Genomic DNA, 21,049 nt, shown 5'->3' with positions numbered 1-21,049 from the left:
CATCACAGCTCGCATGAGACTGGACCATCTTATGTATTTAGAAATCTAGCTCTTGCATTCAGCTGTGAACTTCTAGAACAATACGGAGTTTAAAGACATTTAAAGATGTCTTATTCCTTTGTGTACTTCCAGTATCTGACACATTATTGGGTACAAACGATGCGATATATACATGTCTATTGAAGACAACAAGAGCACAAAATTAGAACTACAGAGGCATCATTATTATGCCCACCCTCATCTTCTGCCATGGCTGGAAGTAGGTATTATCATCCTTCCATTATCCCCATGTTGAGAAAAGGATAACTACCTCTTCTCTGCTTAAAGAGAAAATGACAAGGGGGTCTTCTGCCAGCACTGCATACAAAATCAGGCTTGAGTGTGGTTATCCACTCATCCAGCGGCCTCCTACCTGGAATGGGTGATGACTCTAAGCTTTTCACTCACTGTGAATGCCTTAGAAGGCTGATTTCACAAGCAGGCAGGGGAAGATTTGAAAAGCACTGGCTTGGATTCTTATAAAGTCTATTTGAGAGAGAAACTGGGGTTGCTAAACCAGAGAGCCTGGCTTGTTCTCCTTGTGGCATGATGTGATGGTTTCTAAGTAGAGAAGCAAAGCACAGAGGCAAGGACTGTCCTTTCCAGTGGCAGAGAAGCTGAGGTCCATTGGGCGCTAGAGGTCCAATCAGAATGCAGATAAAAGAATACCTGTCCTGTGATACCTGCAAATGAATGAGGACAGGGAATTGATGGGCTGGAAAGGAAGGACAGAACCATATTGCAATTGTAAAGGCTACTGATATTTAGATCTATGATGCTTTTGAACTGTGGTGTTGGAGAAGACTCTTAAAAGTCCCTTGGACTGCAAAGAGATCCAACCAGTCCATTCTGAAGGAGATCAGCCCTGGGATTTCTTTGGAAGGAATGATGCTAAAGCTGAAACTCCAGTACTTTGGCCACCTCATGAGAAGAGTTGACTCATTGGAAAAGACTCTGATGCTGGGAGGGATTGGGGGCAGGAGGAGAAGGAGATGACAGAGGATGAGATGGCTGGATGTCATCACTGACTCGATGGACGTGAGTCTGAGTGAACTCTGGGAGTTGGTGATGGACAGGGAGGCCTGGCGTGCTGCAATTCACAGGGTCACAAAGAGTGGGACACGACTGAGCAACTGAACTGAACTGAACTGAATCTTGGATTTACCGACTAGCATTGGTGAGGTTGAAGAAAGACGAAGGTTAGCTGAATAATCTTGTTTCCGAGCCTTTGCTAGGTTGACCAGCATTTCTGCTAGGAGCTAGGGATACTGTGATACTATGGTTTACATTTGACATAGGAGCCTTTCTCCATTCTAATCATAAGCAGCTGGTCCCGGGTTTCACACGGCACAAAATATTTGTAAAAGCTGGCATCTTTAGGATTTTTTTTTTCCATCTAGAGCACATTTGAAAAGTTGGCATTTACAATTCCCTGAAGTATCCATCTCTAATGAAAACAATGTTGGAGCCTTAAGCACTTTGGCATTTTCTGGACACACTATAAATATACAGGATGTATTTTATCACAGACCGTGTGTGAGAGTGCAGGGACAAAGAATGAGCACCAGGGAAAATGGTTTGAGGCAATTCTTTCAACATATTTTCCAAGGCCATTTCAAACGACACCCCCGTCCTTGAACTCCCTGGTGATCATTTTAATAGCAACAAGGACCATTTGCTAACAGGCCTGGACTGCAAGTTGCATTTGACTTTTTTTGTTACTAAGGAGACCGTGTTCTAGCCTCTTAAGATATTTCAAACTTTCTTAGCACCATATCCCTAAAACTTCACAAAACTGTTAAGAATTTCTGCACACGGTTTAGTTATTTTTTTTAAAATAAAAATATTTATTTGGCTGCCCCAGGTCTTAATTGTAGCATACAAGATCTTCAATCTTCATTGTGGGATGTGGGATTTTTTTTTTTTTTTTTTTAGTTGCCACATGTGGAATCTAGTTCCCTGATCAGGGATCAGACCTGAATTGGCCCCCTGAATTGGGAGCCCAGAGTCTTAGCCACTGGACCACTAGGGAAGTCCCAAGGCTTTAGTTTGAAACCATTCATCAAACTTCTGTTATTTTATTTCTTCCATTTAACCACCTTTGACTGTTGACTTGGTAACAGAAATCCTGTGCTGAAACCGTGGTCTGCTAGAGATATCTGTCAGGATGAGAGAAACGCAAATAGTGGCCCAAATGAACACTGCTTCATCACCAGCGGTCATTACCTCACTGCAACTCACTGCATGATCTGCTCAGGTAATGAATGGAATGTGGGGGGGGGGGCGGTGGGCAGGGAGGATCGGTGACAGGAAATATGAAAATAATTTTAGTCCCACCTCTGATCTCCCCCGCACCCACTTTTTTGAAACTTCAAAGCCAGCTGGGCAGGCTGGCGACAGTCCAGGCCACATGGGTGCCCTTTAGGGTCAGCATTCTAAGAACACTACCCAGCGTTCTTTGGAATTTGCAAGCATCTCTCAGTTGAATACAATTAGCAGACAGATCATGGAGTTGCTACTTGGAGGACGTCCCTTCACATAACAGAGGAGGCTCCGCCTCTCCGGGATGTGTTTATGGACAGAGCACCACCGCCACGTGCAACAGATGGCGGTATGGGAGAGCTGGTGCTCGCTACAGAGAACCGAGCGGGAAGAAGAGTCGCGTTGCGTGTCGCCATGGAAGCGGCGCCTTGACAGAGCAGTACCTGTAAAAATGTTTAACGAGGAATAATTTTGTTTGACGCTCTTCTGACTCCACATTTCCACGGAAAATGAAACCACGGGAGGCATGAAAAATCTCCAAAGGGCCTTTATACATAGATTAATGTGGTAATTCTCTCATTACTATGTTCTGAAGAAGAGCTCCTTACGCCAGGCTCTGTGCTTTGCCTTCAGTTATAACATGGCTTTGCATTAAGTGTTTTAATAAAATGTGAAATTAAATGATCATCCCTGGTGATATTCAGCTTTGGGTTGAGGTAAGGAAAAAATGTACTTCTGCAGTACATAAAGCCGAAGAGATGGTTCTGTCCCCAGTGAAGAGATCACTGGTCAAATGACGCGATTTCCCATGGGTTTGCGCCTCTCCGTTAACGGGGAATTTGTTACTACTCTCTCTGGCACCTTTGAGAATTACAAATAATGTAACCCATTGACAGTCATGGAATATGTATGCTGTCTGAAGCCAACCAATTTAATTTATTCTTTATTTAACCAGGTAGCAGTGAGGAGAGCAATTATTAATATTAATAGATTATGCCATTTTTAACTCTCTGTGCTTCTCTCTGGTGTAACAGCAATGGTACAGAAAAATAGAAGCCTTCTGAGCAGCATTCATCTATTGACAGGTGGACCTGTTAATAATAAGAGACATGAACAATTAAGGGAGATGGGATGTGATTCTTTCATAGAAAAAATGACGTAACAGCTTTTCATATGACTTATTCTGAAATAATGACATGATTCTTCAGGACTGTTGAGGTTTTTACTTTCAAAGCAAGTGGTTTGACCAAACAGCTAGAAGATTCCCCACTAATGATGTGAGAGAATTTTCACAAGAATTGCAAGAATTTTTTTTTCAATTTTTTAACTTTACAATATTGTATTGTAAAAACATATTTAACATAAAAACATTAAACATAAAAAAAACATATTTAACATAAAAACATTAAACATAAAAAAAAAAACCATATTGTATTGGTTTTGCCATATATCAACATGAATCCGCCACAGGTATACATGTGTTCCCCATCCTGAATCCTCCTCCCTCCTCCCTCCCCGTACCATCCCTCTGGGTCATCCCAGTGCACCAGCCCCAAGCATCCAGTATCGTGCATCAAACCTGGACTGGCGACTTGTTTCATATATGATATTATACATGTTTCAATGGCTCTCATTAGGTATTAAAACTCCAATTCTTCCAGAGTAAGGCTGAGTTGACAAATCAAAAGGCAACCACATGTTGACTGCACTAATTCTTTAAGAAGTCACATCACTTTGCTTCCTGACGCTTCCACAACAGAAGACTCAGCTCTGAGCCCAGCTATCTAAACGATGGTTAAGAACTTGGGCTCAGAACCCAGACTTTCTAGTTTTGAATCCTGGTTCTTTCACTTATTACCTTGGGCAAGTTTCTTAACCTTCCTCCAGCTTATTTTCTTCATCTGTACATTGATCGTGTAAATTTCATATTTCTGATAGGAAGATTAAATGAGACACTAATGACAAAGCACTTAGAATGGAGCTTAGAACATGGTAGATATTTGTTAAATGTTAGTTGTTGTCAGATTGGAATGCTAAGTCCCCCATAAACTCATGAAGTCCAGTCCTCCCATTGTTTCTCTCAAGACACATCATAACCCTGATCTAATTGGACGATGGGGTTATGCTCATAACTAACACATAATTCTAATTAAGGAAGACCTGAAACTTGCCACATTGAACTCATCATTTTTGAAAATGTCTGGAGACCAATCTATGTAATAAACACTAAATAGATTAAATTTCTTCAGCCTTGTCTTTCTGAGCCTTGGGTACATTTTCCATTTTATCAGAATCAGAAGTTTCCGATCTCTGTAAAGCCTAAGCCAAGACCTAGTGACTATAGTGAAATCATTCCCTGTGGCAGATTCTATGTAAAGGTACTTGATTTCCATCCTGAAGTGAGAGTAAAGAAAACAACAATGAAAAATACAATTAATTCTCTGTGGTTGTAACAGAGTCACTTGTTACATCCCTCTTTCCTTCTTCTAGGTACAAAACTATACACATTTGCACAAAGTTCTCAAGAGCTCTTTGTGTAGTAAATAAATAAATACACAATATAGTCCTGTACAAGAGGCAGCATTTATTGGCTATGTTATTTTCATTGTGAGTTTAAAACCAGGGTCAATCCTTTACCATGCATACACACATACGTGGGCACACACACACACACACTTTCTACACATTACATGCCAAATACATATACCAACTGATCACTGGGCAAAGGAATTGGAATCTGTTGATCATAAAACCAGATGAGAATGTAGAAGAAATCATCTAAAACAAGAGATACATTTTATGTATTTAAAAATGAACACTTGGCATCTAGGGCTGCTATGTTATTGACTCAAGGTCAGAAAATAAATTAGAGCTTGAGCTAGAACTAAAATTCACTCTCTGTCCAGACTTCTATCACATCTTCCTGCCTCTGTTGGCAACAATACTCTAAACTTGCTTCAATTATTCAGATAAATGCTGAGTAAAACCCTGTGAGAATCTGAGAACACACCCAATCTTTATTTCTTGACCCAACTTGCCAGACTAAGGTCAGATAGTTAATCTTGCATTATTTCTTGATTCAAAAATTGACACATAATTTAGTCCTTTCCAGAAGGATTAATAGGTTCCTCTTGTGTTAAGAGATATTTACACTAGAGTCTTAAAAATACTGAATAGCATTACAGAAAATAAATCAACAAAAGTTCACATTACTTTTCAAATATCAATCATATGCTGACAAGTCAGTCCCTTTCAAATTACGAATTGCTAAAAACTGCCTAGCTGGTAGTAATTGCCAATGTTTTAAATGCAAGTCTTCTGTGAAACCATTGCTTCCCCTATAAGAATAGTTTATTTTCTGCAAGAGGAAATTATTTTTCTGCTTCTAATTTTATGTGTATTTTATTCAAATTTCATAGACTATAATTACAACATTCCTGATACTTCCTTGCATGGCAAATTTGCTTTCTCACCCTCACCCCAATATTTGTACATATTTTATTTGTTTTTTAAAAGGCAGTAAAAAGAAATCCATGTCTTCATAGTTAATCAAAATCTAGTTATTCATAAATTAACTGGTTGGTTCTTAATCATGGTAACTTTGCCCATTGGAAAAGGTAGTGTTTTGGCTCAAAACCCACTGCTGCCACCTAGTGTTACTGGACAAGCACTGCCTCGGCTTTATTTCTCGTCTGTGTCAGAGACACAGTCCTCCATAGAGAGAAAGAGAGAGAGGTCTGTTACTTTAGCAATGATCTTAGTAATTAATTATTTAGGAAACTTTTGTCTCTCTCTATTGACTCTTTTATATTTGAATAGTCTGGGTTCCAGACATGCTTCTTTAATATGCTTGGCATTTGAATTCTTTGAAGACTTTAAATCGATGAATACTAACAATGCAGTAGCTGAAGGCAATCATCCATATTGATGAAGTTCACTATAAATAGATATACGCTGCAATAACCCATGTGTAAAAGCACTGTGTCCTTTTATTCTATTCCTATTGATTCCAAACCCTCTAAGGGCTTGGTTGTCAATAGCTGAGCCAGAGGCATCAGAAGAAGCCCACAGACCACTAAGTCATTTTGCATTACAGGGCAAAGACAAGCTCAGGAAAGAAAGCCACTCCTGTGTTCCAATTGAACTGATCAAACAAAGTACAAGGATTTTCTTGCGTGAGAAATTATTTTGTTGAATAGGAACTACCTTTCAAGGGCTCTAAAGGAATGTGATTTAAATAAATTTAAAGATTCATATCCATGCTATAGGGGTGATTATACACCAGGAGTAGTCGCTCTTCGGGGAAGGGCTGTTACAAACGTGAAAGGCTGCGGTTCCACAGTCGTGAGCAAGCTGGGAGGGTGGCCGGTGTGTGGAATGGATTTCAAGACTGGGAGGATGCTATGATTCTCTCTTTCTCTGCCATGTACAGCAGATATGTGTCCAGGGTTTGGAGATTCTCTCAGGAGCAGAGGCACACTCTAAGGAACAGAGGGGCCATAAAATCTGTCGTAACACGGGCACAGAATCGAGTCTTTGGGTCTTCGGACGTAGATTTTTCCGTTAACTTGAGTCATAATCTAACTCAGGTCTTTCCTACTCTTACTAATTTCCATGTGTTTGTAGACCAGACTTGAAGGTTTTTACAGCACTTTCACTCTCATTCCACTGGACTGAATTCAGACACACGATTACACACATATTTCATGTGCTGGGAAATGGTGTCTAGATTTGTGCTCAGGAAGTACAGGAAATAAATTCTGATGAATATATAGCGGAAGTGTTTCCTTTACTGATGCAACTAAATAGATCTCTGGGGCATTGTCTTCTGCAAATACGTATAGAATAAGCTCCTCCTCAGTCCTGCTGGGCTTCCCTGGTGGCTCAGATGGTAAAGAATCTATCTACAATGCAGGAGACCCAGATGCTATCCCTGGGTCAGAAAGATCTCCTGGAGAAGGAAATGGCAACCCACTCCAGTATTCTTGCCTGGAGAATCCCATGGACAGACAAGCCTGGCAGGCTACAGTCCATGGGGTTGCAAAGAGTTGAACACAACAGAGCAACTAACACTTAAACTTCAGTTTCAGTACTGTTCTCTTTGAGATATGTACAAATGAATGGACCCCCAAATCTCAGGGGCTTTACCAACAATCTCAGCTTATTTCTCATACATATTGTAGTTAAATATGAAAGCTCTGTAAGCAGTCTTCCATGGTGAAATATGGGGATGCAGCCCTCCTCAACCTTGTGGGACTTCCATCCATGAAAACTCTGAAGCTTTCACTCCAGCCAGAGCATAGAGGATCAACAATCGTGGAGAACTGCACGAGATGTTTGTAGACCAGACCTGGAGTTTTTTTAGAGCACTTTCACCCTCATTCCACTGGACAGAATTCAGACACATGATTACACACATACTTCATGTGCTGGGAAATGGTGTCTAGATTTGTGCTCAGGAAGTACAGGAAATAAATTCTGATGAATATATAGTAACACAATAAATAGAATACATACACATCTCCCAGTACCTTATGATTGTCAAACAGTGGTCAGCAAACTACAGCCCATGAGTCAAATCTAGCAGACCACTTGTTTTCATATATCCCAAGAACTAAGAATGTTTATTACATTATTAAATAGTTAGAAGACTATAAGAAAGAAAGAATACACAACAGGCATCATTTATTATCTGCAAAGCTTAAAATATTTATTATATGGGCCTTTTACATAAAGTAATGGCCAACTCCTGGTCTACCTATTTCATTTAGTGTCCTGGAAAGAAATAGATGTCACCCTCAAAAGATCATTAATGCAGGGACTTGTATTAGTTTTCTATTGCTGGCTTTATTTCTATTGGTGGCTTAAAACAACACACATGGGTTATCTCATAATTTCTGTGGATCAGGATTCTGGTACAGCTTTCTTGGGTCCTTTGCTTAAGGTCTCACTGTTTTACAGTCCAGGTATTGGCTGGGGCTGTGGTCTCATCAAAGGCTTGAACAGGGAAAGATTCCTTTCCAAGTACTCTTGGGCTGTTGGCAGAATTTATCTCCTCGTGTTTGCAGGCCTGAGATTCCATTTCCATGCTGACTAGAGACTACCCTAAGGCTCTAGAGACCCCCATAGACCTCTGCCATGTAACCCTCTCCATGCAGCCAAAAACTGGACTCTTTTTCAAGGTCAGTAAAGCTTTGTATGATATAACCTAATCAAGGGAGTGACATCTCATCACCTTTGCAATGCTGTGTTGGTTAGAAATAAATCACAGATTCTACCTGTGCTCAAGGAGAGGGGGTTACCAGTTACTAGAATAGGATGAGACTCTAGCTATAGGAGAAGACCATCACAGTGGTGCCCAGAGCCTTCGATGTAGAATGCAACCACCACCAACCTTTGACCTAGCAGGACAACTGGGGAAATAAGGACCAGAGCTTCTCTTTCTTCCAGTTCTCTGTCTGTTGCCTGACTCCCTTCTCCCCCTTCCCCAGAAATCCAACAGAAAGGCAGAGGACAATGAAGGCTTGATTGGTCCAACCATGCAAAGTCGGCCTCCTAAATTACAGAGGAAGTTGGAGATGGGTGGAGAGTGGATCTTGGAGGGGCAAATAAAGGCCATTCCAAACTTTGGGCTTTTGATTTTCTCATATTTCAAGGAAAACAGCAAATACCCTTCAGATAAAATGATAAGTCTAGTATTTGACTAATAGTTATCCACATCAGAACCAAGAATGACCAGGGCCTGCCACCACCCAGAGGACCATTAAGGCTACTCAAAATCATCTGAAAAGCCAACACGGCTTGACTTGCCTCAGAGGTAGGTTGAGCTCAGAGAACATTGATGCTCACCCTGCTTCAGGAAACGAAAATGCAACAGCATGTTTTACTCTGACCAAGTGATACTGTTTGAGAATGCTCTTTGTGGAAAGATGAATACAACTCCAACCAATGATGGGAGCAGGTGACACCTGCTAGTAATTCTCACTTGAATTCCCATTTGAATACCCAGCTTAGTGTCTGTGCTGAGATGAATGATAACTTTCTCCCACTGAGTCATGCCTGCTGTAGAAACAGAGGCATGGCCTACCTGGGGAAAGCTGGTATTTACAACACTAGCTTTTCAGTAATCAAATTTCTCAGTAGTAAAGCATTTCACTACGAGGTCAGTTTCCCCAGTCCGCTGCTCGACTATATCAAATGCATCAAGGAGACAGTACCCTTTAAAAGTGGGAGTATGTTGGATCTGGAACGGCTGATGGATAATTAAGACCAAGGCAAAAGAATTAGGGTTCACCATTCTTAGGCATATTTCTAGGTATTTTCTGTTTTGTTGTTAGCATATAAAAGAATAAGTGGTGATTATCCAAAAGTGAGTTTGGAATCCTTTAACAGTACTTATTGGGTGTAAGGTGGGCTCAAGGATATATTGTACAACACAGGGAAAAGAGTCGATATTTTGTAATAACTGTCAATGGAAATTAATCTTTCAAAATGGTACAAAAACTTTAAAAAATTGAAAATTAAAAGAAATTAAAATAAAAAATGATACATTTGGCCTCAAATGAGGAGCTACATGTAATACAAAATAATACCAATATATTCATAGAATTTGAGTATATCTTGTGTTAAAAGTGCCAACAGAATCAGAGATGCAGAAAGTGAGAACAGACCTCATAAACAAGGAAGGCTTTGAGCCATGAATTCTGCTAATAAAATTTGAGTAAATTCTTTTGTTAATATAAGAGGTTTTCCTTCATATCACTTCCTCCCACACACTGTACCCAATAAGGCATTGCTGCCTGATTGAAAAGTTTTCTAATGAGAGTTTAGGTAAAACTCATTAGCCAGATATGATAACATGGCAGACTTCCTAGCAGCAACTTTATTGGTTACCTATAAATAGAAAATTAATTAATGATGAAGAAAATAAATCTGTAGCCATACCAGGGGTATAAACAGTAGTATTGTTTTAAACTTCTATTAACTATTAGTTCATTACAACAAATTACAACGGCCATGGAAGCATCATCTGAATATCCAGTTTACCCGTGATTGGTAACCCTGAATCGGACACCATATGTGCTTGTGATGGGAGATTTTAAACTCTTCATATAAAACATGTAGCCTAGAAAACCTTAGCAGCAAAGTGTTGCTCATTTAAAAATGCGAATCTTTAGTTGTTGTGTGTGTGCTAAGTCTCTTCAGTTGTGTCCGACTCTTTGCGACCCCATGGATTGCAGCCTGCCAGCCTCCTCTGTCCATGGGATCCTCCAGGCAAGCATACTGGAGTAGGTTGCCATTTCCTTCTTCAGGGTTCAGTTCAGTTCATTCGCTCAGTCGTGTCCGACTCTTTGTGACCCCGTGAATTGCAGCACGCCAGGCCTCCCTGTCCATCACCAACTCCCAGAGTTCACCCAAACTCATGTCCATCGAGTCAGTGATGCCATCCAGCCATTTCATCCTCCGTCGTCCCCTTCTCCTCCTGCCCCCAATCCCTCCCAGCATCAGAGTCTTTTCCAAGAAGTCAACTCTTCGCATGAGGTGGCCAAAGTATTGGAGTTTCAGCTTTAGCATCAGTCCTTCCAAAGAACACCCAGGACTGATCTCCTTCAGAATGGACTGGTTGGATCTCCTTGCAATCCAAGGGACTCTCAAGAGTCTTCTCCAACACCACAGTTCAAAAGCATCAATTCTTCAGTGCTCAGCTTTCTTCACAGTCCAACTCTCACATCCATACATGTAGTTGTTGGGTATAAGAGGATAATTTTTAACCACTTTTTGATTTTTTGAATTTTTATATCAAGTATTTTTTATAATACACAAGTAAAGTTCATTAAAAAAAATCAAACCCACATGAAGTAGATAAAATGTAGTCAGAAACTTACTTTATAAGAACAAAGTAGAGTGGAGAATTCTGGAGGTGGATGGTGGATATTGGAGAAAAAGTTTGTTTTAGTTCTCTTATTCAAGCAACGGTTACACAATATCTTACCCTTAAATTCAATTTAATGTTAAAGAGTTGATATATGGTTACGTATTACAGTATTGAGTAGAATTCAGTAGTTATCTATTTAATTAGGCCATCAGTCAGAAGATTTCAGAAAATATCCCAGAGAGTGTGCATTTTCCAAAGTAGAATTGGTATTCCCATTGATTCCTTTACAGTAGTCATTTCCCACTTTACACTGCACAAGACAGAATCTGAATAAGAATCATACATTGAAAATATCCAATAGTTTCCTGCCGTCTTTCTCTGTATATATAATACATACAATACATAGTCCAAATTTATCATGTGTGGAAGTTAGCCCCTTCAAAACTCTGTTCTCTTTATATCCCAGACTTCATTCACACACTCCCTGGATATTCGTGTCAACACATAGAACCGTATGTTCTGGCTTGGTTTTCCATTTTTCCCTATCCTCACACCTTTGACATGAATCCCCTCAATTTGAAGTCCCCCTCCTTTGTTATCCATCATGTAAACTCTTCCCCATCTGGGAATGTAAGCACACTCTCACCCATAAAGTCTCCTGGTCACATTCATGCAAAGATTAGTCATTCTTTCTGAGAATGTGCAGCACTCTGTAAAGATCACAGCGTTATCTAAACTGCATTGCAATCATTTGTTTGCCAAGCCCATCTTCACTGCTGAACTGTAGCTAGCTTCTTCTCATTTGTACCATCTCACCTGCATGGTGGTACAGAGTAGACTTTAAGGGGTCTTGGTTTAATAAATGAATGATTAAATGAACAGGTGAATATTAAAATGGCCTTATTGAGAATCAATCATCAGTTTTATATAGCACAGGGAAGAATAATGGCTTCAAAAGTTTACATACTAGTCACCTATAATCTAGGGCAATATTGACAGCAAATAGCAAGGACTACTGCATCCTTGCTCCTAGCACACATGCCAATTTCTAATCTCCTGCGTTTCCACTAAGGAAGATGTAGCTTTAGTTTTTCTAGGTTCCTCTGCTAAATCTAAAACGTATCAACAGGAACGGCATGGCCAGAAGAGATTGGCAAGGAAAGAATTTGAAGTTTGTAAGTTTATTCAAGGAGAAAATACAATAGAAAGAAAACAGACACACTGGAAATCTCTGAAAACGACAGGGAGAATTTAATCTTTACATCCTTTGCCCTGCTGAGCCAACATAAAGCGCAGCAGTGTTTTATTGGTGCCAGTAGAGGGCAGCACACACTTCATTAACTAGGAAAGCAGGCTGTTTGAATTCCCTACTCAAGGAGCCAGAACTCCAATAAGTGCTCTAGCAACAGAAGAACCCAGGATTCTTCCACCTCAAGCAGAAGTCTGCGCACCCCCCCACCCCCCAAAACGTGATGCTTTAAATATTTTTGTGTTAACATCATTTCATCCAATTCTACTGCAGATTTTAAGCTGTGATTGTGTTTATGCTTTACGGGTTAATGTGGCAAAGCAGAAAGAAGGTAGGCTTTGAATTTAGACTAGGTTTGAACATCTGGATCCACCACTAGCTAGCTGTGTGATTTGGCCAAGTTACTGAATCTTTACAATCCTCTTTTTACTCACCTTTAAGATTCAGATAATAAAATCTCAGTCATGGAGTCAGATCAAATGAATACATGGGTATCACCTTGATGTTCTACAGCTGTCTTCCCTCCTTCTCTGTTTCTTCCCATTTAAGAAAAGCAAACATGTACAAATGTGTATCATATACAAGGCAGGACACCTTGACAGAACCAAAAAGTGCCCAGAGCCAGGCTTGGGTAAATTTGCCAACTGAGCCAAATTTCTCTTCCAGGAGCTCTAGCAGAGAGTATTAGAACACAATGAATAATAGTAATAACATAAAGTTTTTGACAGTAATAAACACATTACACATTATAGAAGTATGGAAGACAATGCCATTTAGTAATGTGCAATATGGTACTGCAGTAGGAATTCAAGAGAATTTAGTCTTCATTTACAATGACATGGTTAGGATGTATTGGTGACCCACAATAAAGTTTGTCCAAGTAGATACCAGCCTAGAGAACCACAAACTCACCAGTGTGCGAGGTCAGCTAGAACAACAGACTTTAAGAATCTCTGCCTGTCTTGTACCATACAATTATTCTCCTTTTATAACCAAAAAACACTTTTAGACAGTGCAACATAAAACAGTAACAAAAAAGAGAGCAACAGGGATGAAAAAGCCTGTTTCCACCAAGGACGCCAACCAAATGGGAACCAACAACAAAATCTGGGGACCAAACTGGGAATAAATAGCTGAGAAATTCAACACAAAGACAGCAAAATTCAGAGCTAAAGCTGACTTACCATATAAGCGTGGACGTGACAAGCTGTGTACAGCGGGTACTAGGGGCCTCTGTCTTCTCAGGAAACTCGTGGTCCAAGGCTGGGGTCTGCAGAGTTGGGCAATGCCCACTGTATCTGCTGGGACGTCCATGAGAGCTGCGGAAATCAGCGAGTTCACCCACATAAGACCAAGAAGAGGCTGTTTATTCAGAGCTGTTTATAGCAAGGGGGTCACCCACCATCACTTGTGTTTGGCAGAAACGTAAAGGCAGGTAGAGACACGAGCAAGCCTTCTCGTGGAAGCAGGGTGACACCAGGTATGCCTGATTGGAGACTGTTGGTATGGAGACCCTGCAGGTGGGCTAGCTACAGGTGGATCATCCTTTGTGAGCATCCTTTGTGATTGGTCAGGGGTTCATGTTTGGGGTTCTCAGGTTGGTTCTATGTTGGAAGAGAGGGCAAAATTAGGGAAATTGTCAGTTATTAATATTAATCACATCTTAGCCATTTCAGACCAATTGTCACATGGCTATGCTTAGTCTCCTGGATTGGTTCTTACAGACAGCACTCTGACTTCTTGGATTGGTTATAGTGGAGAGCAGCCTGGCTTTCTGGACTGGTCCCTGCAGGTTGTCGGTCAGGGTTTATTTCTATATATATCTTGGCCATATATAGATGCCATCTATAGATGGCATCACTGACTCAATGGATATGAATTTGAATAAACTCCAGAAGTTGGTGATGGACAGGGAGGCCTGGCGTGCTGCAGTCCATGGGGTTGCAAAGAGTCGGACACGACTGAGCGACTGAACTGAACGGATAGCTTGGCCATTGTCCCTTTGACACTTGTTTCTCACTAACAGAGAAATAAATATCATGCCAGGAAGATGTCTTGCTCAGTCTCTAGATCGCTTAGTCTCTGAGTTTTGAGATCTTAACTCTCTGTTTCCATCGTCTTGGGTGAGTTGCTTATTCTCTGTAAGCCTCAGATTGCTTTTCTGAAAAATGACAAGTTTCATCTAGAAAACAGTTCCCAGCTTCATGTTGCCAGTATATAAATGGAGGGGAGAAGTGGTTCTGGGGGAGGGGCATTCAGGTAGTGATTTGAAATTGCACAGAACCCATAGGCGAAATCACCTGTGTAGCAAGCTCAAGTGAGTGATGTGAGGACGAAGTTCAGGGAAAGGTTACCTGGCAGGTATTAAATATATCGCTTTCACGGGGGAAATGGTTGAAAACCACTAGCCCAGTTAATCTATCAGGTTCATTCCACCATGACTGTAAGAAGAACCAATTCCCAGCTACAAACTCCCCTACTCTCAGCCTGTGCATGACCACCACTAGCATTAAAAAGAGTGGGAGCAAAAGTGAACATTGTCTTGAGGATCTCTGCTGGGTCGATTGCCTGGTACATGTTGATCAAGGCCAAGGTCAAGTAGAGATATCGATTTGGTTGCTAAATTCCTCTTGGTTTTCCAGTCTCACTAATTTTAATCTTCTCTTTGTTTCAGGGGGCTTGATTGTCCATGTGGAAGTGCCACTGCCTTAGCTAAAAATTAAATTACTATTAATGTTTATTTCTGAACAAAATGTGATGTGAATTGCCATGGGCTGCTCTCTTCAGATTACTCAAAGGGCAGACCACTTTCAGTCATTCTGAGTCATTTTGCCAGAAATTGTGATGAATTTTCTTAAAACAAAACAAAACAAAACAAAAAAAAACTTGCTTACTTAGTTATATATACACAATGTTAACCATTTTTCTATTCAGTATATATTTATTGCTCTTAGTACTTAACTAGGGCTTCCCTGGTGGCTCAGATGGTAAAGAATCTGCCTGCAAAGCAGGAGACCCAGGATCAATCCCTGAATCAGAAAGATCCCCTGGAGTAGGGCATGACAAAGTACTTGTGTGTGCTTGGGCTAAGTTGCTCCATGCTCCTGCATTCTCCTGTGGGTTCTTTACCACAGGCCACCTGAGAAGCCCAGCAAAGTACTTACCTAGGTCCAAAGAAGCTATCAACAAATAAAAACAGGTAAGTCCTACCGCTCACTGGAGTTTACGTCCTAATGCTATAAATTGGACTTACATATCAAATTCCTATTCCTTAAGTGGTAAGTACTAGGAAGTATCATAAAGAGATACAGCAGGAGTGTGTAACTTACTTGATGTCGTGGTAGAAGACCTCTAGGCTAAATTGATAAACAGAGATCCAAAGAAAGTGGAGAAAAGGCAATATGGATATGAGGAAGAAGTTTTCTGGGCAAAGGAAAAATGTACCAAGGCCCTGAGACCACAGTGTCCTTGGGATGTTGCAGACACAGAAAGGAGGCCAGTAGGTTACAGCTGAGGGGTGAGGGAAGGAGGGTATGAGGTGATCATGGCTTGAAATGTGTAGAAGAGAAAGACCATAGAAAGTCTTGAGGCCAGAGTAAGAATCTGGGGATTTCCTCTGGGTTAAAAAAGGAGGCATTAAAGATTTTGAAGAGAAGGACTGATATGATCTCACTTACACTGATACTTTAAAAGATCACTCTGGATGTTGTGTCAGGAAAAGACCAAAGAAGGACACAGGATTTACAGATGGTGCCAGTGGTAAAGAGTCTGCCTGCTAATGCAGGAGATGCAAGAGACAAGCGTTTGGTCCCTGGGTCAGGAAGATCCCCTGCAGGAGGAAATGGCAAATCACTCCAGTATTCTTGCCAGGAAAATTCCACAGAGGAGCCTGCCAGGCTACAATCCATGGGGTTGCAAAGAATCAGACATGACTGAACACATGCCCCAACTCTACGGCGGACAAAGATGGAAGCGGAGAGACTAACTAGGAGGCCACTGCAATGGTGTAAATGTGGGAATAACTTGTCTAAAACAGTGGAGAATGGAGTTGACAGTGACTGAGATGGGAAGACTTCATGCAGAGCATATTTGACACCGATAGAGGCAGAGCTCAATATTGAACACCTAAGAGGCCTGTCAGACACGCAAGCGAAATCTCCTGTAGGCAAGCGCTCAAGTGTATCTGAAGTTCAAGAATAAGGTCAGGGCCAGAGGGATGAATTTGGAAGTCACTGGTTTACCTGTGGAAATACTGCAGTCGGAATGGATGAAATCATCCATGGAGTGAGTGCAGGCAGAGAAGGTTGGAGGCTTGGGCACTCGGCCCTCAGGTGTTCCAACTTTTGGAATCTGGTAGGTACAGTGGAAGCGATAACCAATCTGGGATAGGAAAGGAGAGACTCAAGAGAGAAGGGAAGCCCAAAGTTCAAGTGAAGACAATGTTTCAAAAATGAAGAGTGTATCTTTGCTGAAGGATATAAATAGAGTAAGGTGAAACCCAAAGTGCCTTCAAATGGTAACATAGAAATCATACCTGATATTGACTGGAGAGGATTTAGTGGATTCCTGGAGATGAAAAATTGGTCAAAGTGAAATCAGGAGAGAAGTGTAGGAAGAAGAAGCCTTGAGTATAGACAATTTTTTGAATGACTTCTGCTGAAAAGGTGAAGTTAAAAATAGAGCATTAGATCATGGAATCCAGTCCCATCACTTCATAGCAAATAGAAGGGAAAAAAGTGGAAGCAGTGACAGATTTTCTTTTCTTGGGCTTCAAAATCACTGTGGATAGTGACTACAGCCATAAAATTTAAAAACGTTTGCTCCTTGGAAGGAAAGTTATGACAAACCTAGACAGTGTATTAAAAAGCAGACACATCACTTTTCCAACAAAGGTCTATATAGTCAAAGGTATGGTTTTTCCAGTAGTCATGTACCAATGTGAGAGTTGGACCATAAAGAAGGCAGAGAGCTGAATAATTGATGCTTTCGAATAGTTGTGCTGGAGAAGACTCTTGAGAGTCCCCTGGACTGCAAGGAGATCAAACCAGTCAATCCTAAAGGAATTTAATCCTGAATATTCACTGGAAGGACTGATGCTGAAGCTCCAGTACTTTGGCCACCTGATGGGAAGAGCTGACTCATTGGAAAAGAACGTGATGCTGGGAAAGACTGAGGCAAAAGGTGAAGGGAGCAGCCAAGGATGAGATGGTTAGATAGAATCACTGACTCAATAGTGATTGAGTAGGGAAATAGTGGAGGACAGACGAGCCTGGTGTGCTACAGCCCATGTGGTCCCAAAGAGTAGGACACAACTTAGTGACTGAAAAACATCAACAATTCTGATCAAAATTTGAAGGGTATTTAAAGGGGAAGTGGGATTGGGTAAGACCAATTAAAACGATCATAAAACTTATCTAATAAACCTATGAAAATAGTCAAAACTGTCTTAAGAAACAAAGAATTTTGAGTTATAATTATCAGGTATTATAATCTCTAGTAATTAGGACATTAAAGTGGCAGAATTAAAGTATGAGTTTATTTCATTTCTTTCCCACTTTTTTTTTTCTAAAATGAATATTTTTTTAAAAGTCCATAAAAAACATAGAGCTACCTCTTGAGGGACATGAAAAAGGTAGGGGTTTTTAAATGAGACGTTTGAGCATGTTTATATGGTGAAGGGAATTATCCAGCGGAAAGAGGATACTTTATGACACAGAAGAGACACAGAGAGGGTGATGGCGGGGGTGTTGTCCTTTAAGAGCTAAGAGGAGTTGGTTCCCAGCATCCCAGTGAAGCGATTGAAGAGTGCATCAAAGTTTATTTCAATAAGAAGAAACGGGGAGCCATGCACAAAAATGTAAGTGTAAAATCCTAGAGGCATGAATCTGGACAGATACGCTGAGAATAGGTTGTTAATAAAGTAGTCTTTCTTTCAGCTTTTATTTACTGAGTTGTTATTTAGTTTTTTGTTTTTAAGCAGAAAAAGATTGCCATAGGTGAGTCTAATTTCCAATTGACTAGGTGGCTGCGTGGAAGGGGAATGGAAGGAAGAAGAGGCTATTAGGTGTTAGATGTAATAATTAGGTGTTAGATTAAATAATTAGATTTAATAATTAAGGACCTACACTAGAACATGGGCAGCTCTGCGGAAACGAATGGTTGGATTAAAGAAACATTTTGAAAAGGCAACTGACAAGTCTTGCTGACTGACTTGCTACAAAGGATGGAGCATAAGATTTCTTTATGTTTTCTGTCTTACCAGATTGAATGAAAAGTGATATAACTAACTGAAACAAGAACTATAGGAGATATGGTAAATTTCTTTTCTTTCTTTTTTTTTAGGGGGGAAAGATAAAAAGTTTGAATTTTAGCACTATATTTGGTTTGTAGGTGTCCACAGTGCAAATACAGGCAAATGCCCGAAAACCAATATTTGAAAGCTATCATTGCGTCGGTGCCAGTTAAAGGTTGGAAGATGATGATCTCATTGCATGTTGATGTCTGCAGTGAGAAAAGAAAATTGAAGACTGACTCTAAGAGAAAATGCTAGTAATTAAAAGCTAAGTCAATGTGAGCCTGTGAAAGAAGGACATGATCAACTTAACCAAAGTTTCCAGGAAAACTGAAGCCACATTCAGGCCGCAGCCGTGAGTCAGCCAATGGAGACTTCAGTGAATATGCCTTCAGTTAACACAGCCACACAAAAGAGAATGGACTTTTCACAACAAAGGTGATAATTATACATGTGTTTAAAAAAGAATCACATCCCTAAACCTCCCTCCCACCAAGGAGGACATGTTCATACCTATGGTTGCTTCATGTTAATGTAAGGCAGAAACCAACACAATATTGTAAGCAATTATCCTCCAATTAAAAAAAAGTTAAAATCACAAATATTATGTACCCCCAGGTATGAGCATCATGATTAGGAAGTATCACTCTGATGTTGAAAATAAAGTGGATGGTATTAGAGATTTTATGGTCTAATTCCAATAGCCATCCAGCCCAGATCTCTGTTATATACCACAATAGATGTTCCACTCCTATAGGAAGATAGGAGAGGAGGTGGTAGATTAAAGGCCAATGAGATACAATTCAGTTAGGAGGTCCTGGTCACTTTGGGATTCCCTGGTGGCTCAGATGGTAAAGCATCTCCCTGTAATGCGGAAGACTGGGGTTTGATCCCCAGGTCGGGAAGATTCCCCTGGAGAAGGAAATGGCAACTCACTCCAGTACTCTTGCCTAGAACATTCCATGGATAGAGGAGCCTGGTGGGCTACAGTCCATGGGGTCACAAAGAGTCAGACATGACTGAGCGACTTCACTTTGAATTTGAAAATTCTAAAATGTAAAAAGCACCACATCACCCCTATTCAAGTCTCTTCTTGAAAGCCTAACAAACAAACCCAAACATTCAACTTTACCAAAATACCTGGGAATTAGGCATATATGAGATGGAAATACATGTAGAAGAAGAGACATCACCATTCTTTAGTGTTTTCTTTTCTAGATTGCTCTCTGATGAGGCCATATGAACAACTCATAGGAAGAAGCCATTTTGGATATAATTATTCAAACTCTGGCTCAGACGGCAAAGAATCTGCCTGCAATACAGGAGACCTAGGCTGAACCCCTGGGTTAGGGAGATCCTATGGAGAAGGGAGTGGCTACCCACTCCAGTATTCTTGCCTGGAGAATTCCATGGATAGTGGAGCCTGGTAGGCTTCAGTCCATGGGATTGCAAAGAGTCAGACACAACTGAGTGACTGAGTGCATGCACGCGTGCACACACACACACATTCAAACTGACTACATTACTTTATTCTCCAAACTACACAGTTTTTTAAAAAACACAAAAACAGTAAGAACAATATTTATATGGTACTTTTTCATACAAGTGATTTTTTTAAAGCAGTATCTTATTCAAATTCCCAATAATCCTATGAACTTTGTAATATTATAATTATTAAAAATGCGAAAAACAAGCCTCGGGATAGGGTAATGAATTTAACTTCAGGTTGTTTGTATAGGAAAACGCAGAACCAGGATTTAATTGAATCCAGGTAATTTGACCCCTATGCTCTTTCTACTCTATTAACTAGCTTATTCAACAGATGGTGTCTGGATCCAGAGAGATTTCCTTTAATTTCACAAGAAACAAATTGCTTTGTTAACTGGGCTAGCTCCCCTAAAACTTCACAAATCAAAGTTTGTAAAGACTATATACCCTTTGATATGGGTCAGTGTTCAAAATTTAAGTTAAACAAGAAGTTGTTACTATTACATAAGGTATATAATGAACATATAACAAAAATATTGAGAAATGAAAGAAAGCATTTTAAGCAGTTTGGACAGTTTTCTCTGAAACTCCATTCAAATGACTGTGTAGTGCAAGGAATTAAGGTAATCAGCTTTAGAAAAGGTGTTTGTACACTGATGAGACATATGAAAGGAATGTATAAATGATTTTAAAGGTTTTCTGACCTTTTATGAAAATGCCCAGACAATGTGGGTGGTGATGACTTGCTTAAATCCTGGAGAAAAATATTAAGTACTTAGTTGAGAGTCAAAGAGAAACATTGACTAATAGAAGAATGTTTCAAGATGTCTGCAGGTTATACATA

At 40.3% G+C, this 21,049-nt stretch overlaps 1 long non-coding RNA gene across 1 annotated transcript; it reads right to left on the bottom strand.

Moving 5' to 3' along the window:
- Positions 1 to 3,211: 3,211 nt before the first annotated feature.
- On the bottom strand, positions 3,212 to 14,014 carry LOC129636300 (uncharacterized). The gene is made up of 3 exons (XR_008706860.1): positions 13,828 to 14,014; positions 13,610 to 13,744; positions 3,212 to 3,392 (listed from the first exon to the last, which is right to left on the bottom strand). It is a non-coding gene; the product is annotated as an uncharacterized LOC129636300 (long non-coding RNA).
- Positions 14,015 to 21,049: the final 7,035 nt, after the last annotated feature.

Source organism: Bubalus kerabau, chromosome 21 (assembly GCF_029407905.1).
Source record: "Bubalus kerabau isolate K-KA32 ecotype Philippines breed swamp buffalo chromosome 21, PCC_UOA_SB_1v2, whole genome shotgun sequence".
Taxonomy (NCBI): domain Eukaryota; kingdom Metazoa; phylum Chordata; class Mammalia; order Artiodactyla; family Bovidae; genus Bubalus; species Bubalus kerabau.
Note: the sequence above shows the minus strand (reverse complement) of the source record. Positions and strands in the feature narration are given on the sequence as shown.